The sequence below is a fragment of the Balaenoptera acutorostrata genome, chromosome 14, assembly GCF_949987535.1.
Source record: "Balaenoptera acutorostrata chromosome 14, mBalAcu1.1, whole genome shotgun sequence".
Lineage (NCBI taxonomy): Eukaryota > Metazoa > Chordata > Mammalia > Artiodactyla > Balaenopteridae > Balaenoptera > Balaenoptera acutorostrata.
Window position 1 is genome coordinate 33,017,911 of NC_080077.1, and position 14,106 is coordinate 33,032,016.

At 45.1% G+C, this 14,106-nt stretch overlaps 1 protein-coding gene across 2 annotated transcripts in view; it reads right to left on the reverse strand.

Moving 5' to 3' along the window:
* The window catches only part of TMEM200A (transmembrane protein 200A), a 71,688-nt gene extending 58,033 nt beyond the window's left edge, over nucleotides 1-13,655 (reverse strand). For both annotated transcript variants that reach the window (XM_007190843.2, XM_057528100.1), the window contains exon 1: nucleotides 12,980-13,655. The gene's annotated coding sequence lies outside the window, so the exon portion shown is untranslated. The remainder of the gene's footprint in view (nucleotides 1-12,979) is intronic.
* Nucleotides 13,656-14,106: the final 451 nt, after the last annotated feature.

Consider the following 14,106-nt stretch of genomic DNA (forward strand, 5'->3'; position numbering starts at 1 on the left):
ATGTATGTCACCCCATTCTTCAAGAGCCAAGATCAGGAGGAGAAAGGCTTGGATTTTAATCCTGTATCTGCACCTAATACTTAGTAAGTGAACTTTAGCAAAAGCGGACTGCTTCTCCAGACTTCAGATTTCTTACTGTTGTATGAAAAAGTCTCCTCATGGCTCTCACACTCTGAATCGGTGAATGCACAGTTTCCACTCCACAGCAAAATTTTGCTCACACTCAAAGTAAAACATCTCCTTTGGAATTCTCTGGGTTATTCTTGCTTCAAAGTCTTTATCAGTGTCAATTTCATTGGATCACATCACTGCTGAGAATCCTGAACTGGAGTTCAGGCCCATCAGGTAGGGCCTACAGGTGATGAGGCAGAACACCTAGGCCTCCACTCGCTGCATATTCCCTTCTGAGACTAGTTGAGGACCACGAGGACTGGGCCCAGCAAAGTCCCCACTGTAGGTTAGGATCCTGGCAGATGCCTCTTATGCTACCCAGAGTAAAGTCCACAGTTCCCTCGTGGCCCCAAGGCCCTCTGTAAGCCCCTGCTCTGTTTTCATCACACTGGCCTCTTTGCTATTCAAACATTCCAAGCCAACTCCCACCTCTCCTGCTGCCTCCTCCGGCCTTTGCACTTCCTGCTCTCTGTCTGGCACTCTCCTCTCCCCCCGACCTTCTAATGAGTCCTTCCCTCCCTTTCATTCAGGGCTCTGCTCGAACATCAGACCTGATCACAGGGGCTTTCCGTGACTAGGCCACACTACCCCCATCCCAGCGCTCTCCGTCCCTGAGCTGTGCTTCATTCTTCATATTACTTGTCACAAGAAAGTATACATGTATTGTCTGTCTCCTGAGGAACTTCGTTCTGTTTCCTGTTATATATCCAGTGCCTAAATTAGTAGGTACTCAGAAAATATTTATTGAACGAGTGAATGAATAAAGCAATGAATAAGTGATGCTCTATTAGCAACCGAGAAGACAGCAGATCTAAAGCTGCAGGAGTATATGAAGGTCTGGAGGAGTGGTGCCCATGAGGATGTGGAGGGGGAGCTTAGGTCCCTAGACCCCAAGGCTGGTGAGCCAAGGGGGCAGGGTTCATGGGGTTGTGTGTTGGGGGAGGCAGGGGGATGTTGCCAGTCCCTGGGTCTCCTGCCAAATGAACACCGAGTCACTGGCAGCTGGGGAACCCCCAGGGTCATATCAGTACAAATGAGAATCGGGACGCAGGTGGCCTTGTTACCGAAAGATGGATGGCACGTGCTGCCTTTTTTATCCTTGTCTTCTTTTTGTAATCTGTCTTTTAAAAAAAAAAAAACCTAACCAAATTCCACATTGAAGGCTTCTGTGAAATAATGCACAGTTTCACTCACTACCATCTCCTTTCCCCAAGCTTAGACTCAGGGAGACCCAAAGATCATCTTTCAAAACTCTCACCCTTGCTCTAAGTACGTACCAGATTGCTCTCTACACTGTGAGTTCCTCACGAGAAGCCTGTTAACTTCCAGAACTGACCACAGTGGATGGCACTTGGCTCACTCTCCATAAATGTCTGATGACTCAATAAGTATATTTTGAACTCGGTCTCCTGGAAGACAATGAGCTTAACAAGCATCACTAATTATATGCTATTATCATCTATATTCCACTACGCCGGTGTTGGCAGAAGAGTTCTGAATAGAGGTTGATTCAACGATTGGGAGACTCATAAAATAAATAAGGAATTTCCACATGTGTTAAATAGAGTGTTATAAAACCAACTGATGCTAATGAAACCTTTATCTAACATGTGGACTTTCCAGAGACTTCCACCTATACTGCATATAAAGAAGATAATTATAGCTGCGTATTAGATTTTTATTTTCAATATTTCAATTTTTAATTTTGACTATAATTGAAAATTATTATTAATATTCAGAGTACAGTTAACATTTTACCTAAATTTTATCTAAATTTTTTTCTAAAAAATGATTTGGTCTTTTCATAAAAATACTCTGTCTTAAATGTGATTTTATGTCGTAGGGTGATATTTTACTGACAATATAGAAGATTCAATATAATTAATTCAGCAAACATTTACTGAATGCGTACAATACACAAGTCACTGTGCTAGGCACAGTTAAAAAAATATAAGCTTTACATAAAAACTTCACAGTGGACTGATTAAGCTGTTTATATTTTATGGACAGAACTATACTTATATTAATATAGAATATTTGTAGTCATATTAAAAACCCTTTGAAGGTGGATATACTATTTATGGGATGCCTTCAGCCACATAATGATGTAGCGCACATCTTGAGCAGAACTACACAGGGAGTTTCTAACGCGAACGTTGCTTTTGTTCCCGGCTCCAACACCATCATCACAATATTGCTTAGCATTCTAAACCTCAACCACTATTTTTAATAAATGACCTCAAACATCATGCTCCAGAAGAAAAACCTTCTAATGGCTTCCCAGTGCCCTGAAAATAAAGCCTACCTCCCCTCCCCAATATGCAAGGCTGGTCTTAGTTCAAATGACAAACCCAGAGAGGTCTTTCCTGACCTTCTGATCTACAGAACCCCAGGCACTCTGTTACATCAGGTTCCTTCCTTTTCTGATAGGACTTTCTACTTCCTGAAACTGACTTGTCTTCCTCATTTAGGATGTACACTCCACCACAACCTTTCTTTTGATCTTTACCCTATCCCCAGCTCCCGGCATGTAACATTTATTGAATCAATTATTAGTGAATGAACTTCCTACAGAGCTTGCATTTACTACGTTATGCATGATGAACTTTTATATGTTTCATCAGAGAGCAAATAATAAATGTATAGGTCATACTTTCCTACCTGGTTTTCTACACTATCATGGTGTAAGGCACACCTCACATTTGACAAAATGGGTCATAAATATAATTCAACAGCAACTACTGAATGAATCTCAGTAAATAATGATTTGGTGAACAAATGAATGAAAACAATTTTGCTCAAAATTATTGACTGAGATCCACAGAAGAAAATGGAGTCATAACACTATAATAATATTCTCCAACTTTTAGAAGAAAAACAGAAGTATTTTTATTGTAGTTGTGAATTATTTCTACAGCAAAAAAGCAGTTGTGGAAACATTGAAACAGGCACTCAAAAACCACCTCAAATTGACTGCTATGGTAAAGTTCAATAGTTCCTTTGTAGTCTCAAGCAATATTTTGGGGCAATAAACACCCCACAGAGGTCTGAATAAACTCCAAGTTCCTCCTTCTTGTGGAATAAGGCAAGGTTTATCACTCTGAAAACCGGACACTTCGATATGGTTGGCTTGTCTTTGGAAAAGGGGGTAAAACCAGAAGGTTCCAAATTCAGGATCTTTGTTTGGCTCGTTTTGCGGGGATCAGTGACTAAGAGGGCGGAGGGCCTCGGGAAGGAGCTATCCCTCAGGTGTTTACATCCTACCTTAGGGCACAGCCGACCTCAAGTTCTACCCATCAGCACTAACTCCTCCTGGGTCGCCTGCTGAGAGCACAGCCCTGAACAAAACAGACCATGCTCCCTGGGTAACAGCCCCTTCAAACAGTGTAGGGACCACGAGCGCAACAGTCCCAAATGTTCCACAATTCCAGGACTGCGAGGGCCTGACTGCCAAGCTACAGAGGCGGGGCTGGCAGAGCGTTTGCTCCAAAAAGTGGGGCCTTTGTCCAGCATCATCTTCACTCGCAGGTTCTCCACACTACGGTCTGAAGTGTGCCCTCGCACGATGCGCCTGCCTGTCATTGGCTTTAAAAAGTCATTCATGGGCTTCCCTGGTGGCGCAGTGGTTGAGAGTCTGCCTGCCAATGCAGCGGACACGGGTTCGAGCCCTGGTCTGGGAAGATCCCACATGCCGCGGAGCAACTAGGCCCGTGAGCCACAACTACTGAGCCTGCGCGTCTGGAGCCTGTGCTCCGCAACAAGAGAGGCCGCGATAGTGAGAGGCCCGCGCACCGCGATGAAGAGTGGCCCCCGCTTGCCGCAACTAGAGAAAGCCCTCGCACAGAAACGAAGACCCAACACAGCCATAAATAAATAAATAAAATTAAAAAAAAAAAAAAGTCATTCACAAGCTAATTTTCTCTCTGTCATGGGTCCCTATCTGAATATTCAGGACCACTTTGTAAGTTTTTTTAAATCGAGTGGTTCATCACAACATTTGACCAACCTCCACTCTGAAAGAGAGGTTTTGGTACAAAGGAACAAAATCAGCAGTTGGCGTAACTGTTACTCATTTTGAAATGGTAGCTTTTCTCATTTAAGAAAAAAATAAACTCCTAGGGCAGGCACGGTGAGGGGGGATTCCCCTGCACTGTCAATCACAAGTTCACTTATTTTGAAAATCAGTCTGGCATTAAGTACCAAAGGTCTTAAAATATTTATACTTTTTGACCCAGGAATTACCTTTCCATGGATCTTGCTTAAAGAAGTAATCTGAAATATGAATAAAGATTTCATCAAAACGTCAGTTATAAGACCAGTTATTTGGAAACAGCCTAACGGTCCAATCTTACGGGAATAGTTAATAAATTATGGTAAATCATACAATCAAATATTATACAACATTAATAAAGCTTGCTGAGAAGCTGGAAAATATTTAGGACACAAGGTTAAGCAAACAGAGCACATTGTAATATGTTATTAACTATGGAAAAACTTCATTAAATATAAAGGGGAAGAAAAATGCCAAACTGTTATGGGTGCTTTTGGGTCATGGGATTATAGGCAAATTTTCTCCCTGATTTTTTTTTATAGTTACTGTATTTTCCAAAGTTTTCATTAGAAGCATGTATTGCTTTTATTAGAAATAATAACACCCCTTCAGAAATGCTGTCAACTGTATCACAAATACTTGCACATGTATGTTCTCATACTTGCACTGAGCTGACCTGATATTTGCTTTGCCAAGTGAGCCAAAAATGCGTGCCTCTTCTATACGAAGATCAGCTTAGAGAGAGGACTGAGAATCTTTGGATTCATACTGCATTTCAGCCCAAAGATGCTGATTCTCAAAACTGCAAACATACCTTAGCAGCTGCCAACCTATCAGCACCTCTGTGATTAGCTCACTGTCTGTAAAAGAGCCTACCCTTTCTCAGCACCACTTTCATCCCAGGAGCCCCTATTCTTCTTCACCTATTCTCATATCCCTACCAGCTTTATTTCAAGGCATCACAGTCACTGACTTGCGTGCAGTTCTCTCATTAGATTATGAGATTCTTGAGATCCTTGTCATCCTGACCTCCCCAGAATCTAACAGGGTACCTGGTAAACAGTGGGAACTTAATAAATGCTATTAAATAAAATTTTACAAAATAGGAAGAAAATCACCTCAATAACTCCAAGAGAAGAATTCACTAACAGGATCATATTGTAATGGGAATCTCGGTTGGTGCATGAAATCAGGTACACTCTGGAATATAATTTGCAGTTTATGAAAGAGCACAGTAGACCTGACATTCAGGAGCTGGCCCTGGGGTTCTCCTGCTGGATGGAAATGATTTCACAGTGCATCCACACCAGACGAGGCCACTCTGTGACCGTGATGAATCAGGACAGAAACAAGACCACTGTGTAATCCTATCTGAACACAAACAAAAACACAAATATTATCCAACCCCCAAAATGACCAATATTCCCCTAATCTGGCTAATGAGTATTTGCTGCATCTTTGCCAATTATAATGTCAGCCCCTCTAGTCTTGCTCCTTCTAGATAAGACTTATTAAGATACAAACTCATAGCATTATCCCTGCTTCAATGCAGAGCAAAGTCCTGCTTCTTTAAACCCTCTCCCAAATCACTTACGAGACCAAATCCTATAATCACGTATTTCTAACACCCTTTTACTGCGACACCCCATGTTTTCCTGTGGTGTACCTTTTCCCTCACTGTAACAAGTAGCAAACCCAACCTGTTCAACTACAAGTCATTTCCCAGTGGTCTCTGGCTCATTGAGAAGTTTAGTCATCCTACCTGGAATATGCTTGTCTCTTCTTTCTGCCCATACTTATCAGAACTCCCAGAAGCTTCCCCTGATCAGCCTTCCAGGTTTCAGATGGTTCCACTCCTTTTAGTTTCCATAACGTTTATGTTCATCTGCTACTATTCAGTTTGTATTTCATAATACTGGCTAACACTGTGATCCTGATTACTCTCTGAAAGATCCTGCCAACTCTGAAATCATATTATTCCATTGTGCTGCTTTAAAAGTTTACGCATGGTTGTCTTACCTCCCCCAATAGGCTATGAATTCTCAAAACTATGTCTCAAATATTTCTTTTCACTTACCTTTTCATTCCCCTTCCTCTTATCATATGTATACACAGTTCACTGCACACAGCGAACATCTACATCCAGTCATAAATTTACACAGAGACCAGTTTGACCTTGCATTTGTTGGGGAATGATATATCACTAATATTTCATCAGTAAATAGTTTCATTTAGAGCATCTTCAAGTATAGACCTTTATAGCTGGAGTATATTCCACATACCTGCTACATTCAGTATGTGCTAATGCTCTTCCTCTCTCTCCAACTCTCTCCATGTATGTATCTATTTCTTATTTATCATATTTCTGGGAAAAGTACCTTTGTGTATAAAGGTAAATTCAGGCCATGACAGCTGGCAGAGGTCCCTTCTCTTCAACTGAAGTCAGTGACTAAAATTAAGCCCTCCAAACATCTGACTTGCTGACGTATCTATCCTGCATGATGATAGCGATCCTGCACTGAGGGGGAAAAACCTACTAGGTTATTAAGTTTTCTGCCAAAGCTGGATACAGTCCTGCTGGACAACGCTTTTCAGGTGACCTGCTCTCAGCTCACATTCACATGTCTAAACGTTCACTCACGATCTCCCTTCCCAACCATACATCCCTGTTGACTTCCCCATGTCTATGGCCCAGACTTGAAATTGACCTTGCCCTGCCAGGACCAGGATCACTCCCTGAAGATCCAGGATGGGGTGGAGATACAGATATATCTTGGTTTCCATGACAGCTCCTTCATTTTCCAGTCTGGCTCCAGGAGCTCAGGCAAGTAATTTAACTTCTCTAAGCCTTCATTACCTTGCTCAAAAAAAAAAAAAAAAAAGAGCCGAAATACATCTCCTCCCAGGAGTCTAATGAAGACTTGGTGAGATTATGTATCTAAGGCACATGGCAGATGCTCTACAAATGTTAGCTCTTTTTTCCCCTAAGAGTGCCTGACAACTAATAGAACTCCGTCTCCCTCTAAGGAGCTGCCCATCCCGTATTCTTATTGACTTACACCACGAAGGATATTTAAAGCAGGGCAGATGGCAGAGTTCCTATTCTCAGATTAACCATCAAGCTCTAGTTCTATTGATCTGCCCACCTATTCAACTTCCTGATGCTGCCCCCACTCACTTTCCTCCCTGTACCCCCCCAAACCAAGAATCTACGCCTGTTCTATTCTTCCTGTGGCACTCTTGTCCAGCTTGCCACTGAGCACGAATGCTCTACACCTTCACCCTGATAGCCTCTATTCCAACCCCTCTGTCTGACCTGGACTTCTGGCACTCTGGTTGCCTACTGGGAGGCCCAATTTGGGGCCCATCCTTCAATTTGGCCTGATATACTAGATTCTGACCTTGACCTTGAGAGGTGGTGTTGCATAGTTTAAGCACAGGCTTTTGTTTCAGACTGCCAGGGTTTGAATCCCAGGTCTACCACTTAATGACCACATAACCTTGAGCAACTTATTTACCTCCCTAACTTTCAGCTTTCTCACAGTAGAGGGCTTTTATGAGATGTCAATAACATAATGAATGTAAAGCATTTAACATGGGACTTGGCATACTAGGTAGGTCTTTAATAAATGTCAGTGCTACACATATAAAGGTTTCGCCCCTAGGACACGTGGTGGCCACAGGCCTCCTTTCGATACAGTCCAGTTGCTATGAATCTACCTACAACACACAGCCACTTCACCTACTGGCCCAGCCTACCTTCCTGGTTTGGTTCCCCTTGATCTGTTTCATCCTACCAATGTTTTTGTCAACACAGATGCTCCTTCATCCTCACCAGACCTTAATAATGTTGCTCACACATGCCAATATTCTAATTTGGGGCCTATTACCTTAGGTCTCCTAAGTGGTAACCCTAATTTGTGCCTGCTGCCTCCCCTCTGCCCATTTCCCACAAACTCAATAAACTTGTATAAACAATAGTTCTGTGTTCATCACTTTACTTCCTTGTTCAAACTGTCACTGTGTCACTGGGTCTCTAATCTCATAATGCCCAAAGTAGGGGTCTCTAATCAAATGATCCCTAGAAGACCAGGGCTTCTGGAAATAAGAACCCTAGGCTGGAAATAAGGCACAGGGGTATTTGCTAAAAGCACATGGACATGGATAAATGGTGGGCTCCTCATTCAATAATATTCTGGGTCCTCTTAGCAAAGTCTAGACATGGAGGGAATTATTTCATCACCTAGCTTTGCCTTGGCTGGGAGGAAGGTCCCACTTCTGGAATTTGCATGGCCGTGGTCACCTGAGTTGCTTCCATGTGCAAACTTCACATCGTTGTGCAAGTGGCTGTCTCAAAATGGAGGGAGCAGGGACTTCCCTGGTGGCGCAGTGGTTGAGAATCCACCTGCCAATGCAGGGGACATGGGTTCGAGCCCTGGTCTGGGAAGATCCCACATGCCGTGGAGCGGCTGGGCCCGTGAACCACAACTACTGAGCCTGCGCGTCTGGAGCCTGTGCTCCGCAACAAGAGAGGCCCGCACACCGCGATGAAGAGTGGCCCCCGCTTGCCACAACTAGAGAGAGCCCTCGCACAGAAACGAAGACCCAACACAGCCATAAATAAATAAATAAATAAAATTTAAAAAATAAATGGAGGGGGCAAGTCTCCGCAATAATAGACATGTTGTTTTTGATTGGCAGCCTCATTGTCTTGGGAGATCTATATGACCTTAACAGAACTGTCAATCATGGTGCCTCTACCGGTCCCCTTTTCCCCATCCCACCACTAGCATCACATATACACAGGGTTGGGCACATGATCCAGTCCAAGACTATCACAGTAGCAGTCTCTGCTGGACACAGAGACTGATTCAATGACCTCCATAGCAGGGCCAACCATAGCCCTTTCAGGAGATTTCTATAAATGGGACCTGGAAGAGACAAGACCTCTCTTTCCTATGGATCAAAAGCCCAAGGATGCAGGTTTGGAACTAACAGTGGTCACCTTTCTTAGTACGTAGAAAGAGGCCTCAGAATGAAGCTGATTCAGAAAGAAGAGAAGCTGAGAAATGGGGAGAGATAGAAAGAACCTTAACAAAGTCATGTGAGGTTCTGGGTTCCAGCCATGACTAAAGCAAAGTCCACGTTTGGACTTTCCAGTCACATGAGCCAATAAATCTACTTTTTCTGCCGAATGCAGTTAAATGTAGGTCCCTCGAGTGTATAACCAGATGAATCCTGATCAGCTCCCTTCCACAGGAGCACAGGGGGAGGGGGAGAGGACTTGGCCCCCTTTAGTGCACTTGACCCCCCTTTAGTGCTTGGAGCAGAGTGACAAGGGCACTGTAGGAAGGAATGCACAGATCCACATCTTCACACTTTGCTCACATTCCCATGAATTTTGTGTAATTTCACCTCTGGTGACAGTTTCCAAAGCACAGTTTGCTATTGGAACATATCCCATTAATTAACAGTACAATGGTCCAAGAATCCCCACCTTTATATGAGAACTTCCTTCTTCCAACTGCACTCAAAACTCTTGGAAAAGTCTTATCAATGACTGTAATAATCATATCACCAGAACTCCTGCTGAGGATGGGGAGGGAGATGAGATGAGGAGGAAGCCCAGAACAGGAGTAATCAAACTAAAGATTAACAATCAGAATTCCAGATGTGTCAGGTCTTGATCTCACAATTGGAGATTCTTATCTTCCAGCATGTGACCTAAATTTTTACTCGGAAATTTGAAACCCCACTAAAATCTGAAGCCACCCTTATATCTCTCTCCCATTTACACAGGGTTTCCAAAGTGTGTTCTAGCTTTTCCTGTTTCTACAGAAAGGCAATGGAGCGTACTGGTGCAAACGTGCTTTAAGAAATTACTCCTGGTTTCACCACCTTTCTGCCTGAATAAACTCTTGTGGTTGTAATGAAAATCAATTGGCATTATGTGTGAAAATTCATCGAAAACCATCAAGTACTAAGTGAATGTTGCTATTTATTACTTTGTTATGTATTTTAAACTCATATAACCAACGATGGGCCAGATGCCCCAGGTCGGATCTCCTCGACCTTCTATTATCATGGCCATTATTCTTTCCCTGTGTCCAGCACAGCCTGTCTTCTCCAGCCTGTCTTCCCCCAACCCAAACTCTACTCACCACCCCACCACCACCCACACATCCTGATTTCTCCTCATCAGGCAGTATTTTAAAAAGAGGATGAAAAGATCACAAAGTCCTTGGTCTGTCGATGAAAGCAGAGAGGCTCAGAAAAGCCTAGAAACATACCCAGGGCCACATCATTAGTGTCTCAGCCAGGACAACAACTTGGGTTTTCCGACTCCCCATCCAGTGTCCTTGGAAATCCACCATCCTGCTCCCCAGTGTGAACCAGTCCCGTGATGCTCAAGGACTATTCCAGGTGCTCAGCGATCTATAGCACATTTTCCAGTCCCCTCCCCGCCAGCCTGTAAGCTCCCATAGGAGAGGCTACTTTGCTGTCCTTCAGCAAGCCTGGCACCATAACAAGGGTTCACCCATGTTTTCTGAATGCTTGGGCACATATCAGACCTTAGCAGACAAAACATATCTTAAGTCCTGAAATGAATACACTTGATAAAACTGCAAATCATATCTTCCGTCATAAAATGAGGGGTCCAACTCACTGCAGATTTGTTTTTTCCATCTCTACGCAAGTTCTTTTTGCAAATGTGTTCTGCTTGACCGAACTCCCCATGCGGTCTCCCATTTAGGGAGAGCAACACTAAATGAAATTTATTTTAAAACTGCCTCCTCTTTTAGACTGTACATTCTATTGATAAGTAATATGCATTACCATGAAGACTATTTTATCTTCTACTAATTTTGTTTAAGAAATGTAAGAAGTGACATCTGCTTTTATTTTTGTTCTTATCTATTTTCCTAAATTAAAAAGAATTTCTTTCCCTTTATGCTGAGAATTATCATGGGAATAAGAGAATTTAAACAAACTGTTCAAATCCACTCCCCCTGTATGTCAGTAGTTATCTTTCTCTGTCCAATGAGCTGTTGTCAAAATTCTGAAACTACAAAAGTCCAAGTATAGCAATCTAACTCTGGGAAGATTCAAAAGCTTCACTAATAATTCCTCCAAGTTGGAATACAAGTGCAGCCATCATTCTTTACAATGATCGTTCCTGAAGAATCCATTCTGCTTATGGGTGCCTTTGGAATACTACATGTGTTCTCTGGACCTGACTCAGAAGCAACAGGTAAATCTCTATGTGCCAGCTGCCTGGAAATTGCATACAGAAGCTCCCCACACAACTCTCTTTCACTGAAAGATTCCCCAGCCTAGGATACAAAGCTAATTATAACCAGGGTTACAAGTTATACCTAAGTCATCTCACAATTATGAGCTCTGTAGTAGGACTTCATTAGAGAAAATAATTCCTAACCCTTCAGTATATATATTTTGAGTAAAAAATACCTCATGACATTACTAAGGCATTTAACTATAGTTTCTACTTAATAGAAGCATTACTTTCTCTTAAGAAGATGCCTATTCTTCACTTAAGCTGTTTGAAAAGCATGAAACTAAAGCAGATGCTTCTGTATGGGGAAAAAGTAGTGGAAAAATAAAGTAAGATTTGAGAAGTTTCAAAATTTAGCCTACTTTTTACAAAATGGTAATATATTCTAGTATCAGTAGCCAAATAACAAACTTGAAGGTCATTTTATAAGTGTTTCCATAATGCAAGACATGACAAACCAGCAAAGTAAATAGCTTTCATAGGAGTTGGTAATAATTTATTCATAAAGCACTACAGAAAGTGTATCTCAGAACTCGGTTTGACAGCAAAACCTAAGAGTTCAATATTCTTACTGACAAATAAGAATAGTTGTTGATTCTTGAAATGTTTTCTGTATATACAGTGGTCCACAACTACTTCTGAAGGTCTTTAGAAGAAAAATCCGGGTAAGAGACACTTTAGCCCAACATGCTTAGTCCAACACCAGACTAAGGTGTACTTGGTCTGACTTCCATGAGTAAATTACATAAATGTGAAGCATCTGACTTTCTGGCATTACCAATGCCTGAAACTGGCACTGAAATAGTGAACTGTTCTTATTACAAATATCCCCTCACACACACATACACATACTTCTCAGTCGAAATCTAGCGGCAGTAAATACACACAGCTTGTACCTACAAAATGTGAAATGTTGGCTTGGGCAATTAATTATAGCAAAAGAATGATTAATGGAGAAAATTTTTCAAACCCTCAGCCCTTTCTCTTAAGGACAGACTCCATAGGGAGAAGAATAGTGCTGAACTTGGCAAACAATTGCTTCGCGTCTCCATTTCGCCTACGAAGATACTACCACATACAGATATTGCTTTAGGAAACCCTGACCACACTTTGCTCTTGCCAAGGACTACTATAAATTACGCTGTGGACATCTTTACAGAGAATGCTGACTCTCTGGAACGGAGACAAAGGAGGGTGTAGCTTGGAGAAACCCAGCCAGGCGCTCCAAGGCTCCGGGTCCTGGGAGGCTGCCCCGCACGGCTGCTCTTGCGCTCTGAGGACTGGGGAGTCCGGAACTGACGGCGGGCTTGGTTTATTTCCCAAACTTCAGGAGACGGTGTTTACCCTAACTCCGGGGTCCCAAGCGGGGCGGGGGAGGGGGAATAAAGCAGCGCCCCGTTTCAGCTGCACCGACTGCCCACCCACCTCCCCACCGCCGGCAGCACCCTTTCCTTCCCCCTCACCTGTCCCGAGCTCGGGGCCTCGGGGGTCCGGTCGCCTGTCGCGGCTCTCACTCCCGGAGCTGGTGGGACGTCGGGCGCCTCCGGAGCCGAGCGAAGGAGGCGGCGGGGTCGGGGGCGTCAGCAGGAAGCTCGGCAGCCGCGGGCAGCCGCGCTCTCCCTCCCCATCCCGGCGGGGCTCGGGCAGCGGGCGCGGCGCTGCCACGGCAGGCGGATGAGTCAGGCGAGGGGGCGGGCGGCGAGGGGTGCGGGCCGGCGGAGGGGAGTGGCGGCCGCGGCCTCTGGGCGGGGGGCGCGTCGCTGTGTGTGCCCGCCGTGGGTCGCCGGCTGCAGCCGTAGGGCGCACGGAGTCCGAGCGCTCCCGCCCTCGGAGGTCACCCGGCGCGGGGCGCCGGGCAGGGGACAGGGAATCGCTGCTCAGTCGTCGCCGCCGCCGCGCAAGAAAGACAAAAGGGACCGGGGGCTGGGAAGGGAAAAGTTTTCCGCTCGGCTCCCGAAAGATGCCCACCGAACCTCACGCCCCAAGCGCCGAAGAGGAGGCTGGGCACGGGGTGCAGGGGGCCGGGCGGGCTACCAGGAGCGTGGCCACGCCGTCCACGACCCGTGGGAACGCCCCCGGCCCGGCCGCCCCCAATCTCGCCGCCAGCCTCCTCCTCGAGGATGCAGACAAAATCCAATCCTCTCCCTCCAGGACCCCCAGCCCCCAAGACCTGTGCCGCGGCCGCAAAGTTGCACTTCCAGAACAGGGAATCACCGCAGACAAAAACCTATCTTTGAGAACAAAATACCCGCTTCCAGGAGCTCTTCTCCGGGCTGGAAGGCCAGAGGGTGGAAACGGACACTCCCACCCTCGGGACGAGCCTCTCGCTGGAGCCCCCGGTCTCGGAGCCGGGGTCCCGCCAGCCCCCGGAGGAGTGGAGAAGACGCGGCTGATTCCCGGTTTTCCTGGAGCAGGCGCTGCAGGACCCTGGCTCCACGCCCCTCGGACTCTTTCTTATCAGACGCCGCCTGGGCGGGTCGGGGTCCCCCTGGCGGGCTGCGCGGGCGCTGCGCAAGCGGAGCCAAACCCCGCGCGGAGCGGACACCGCGAACGTCCGCTCTCTACACCGCTCTGGAGCGCCCACCAGATC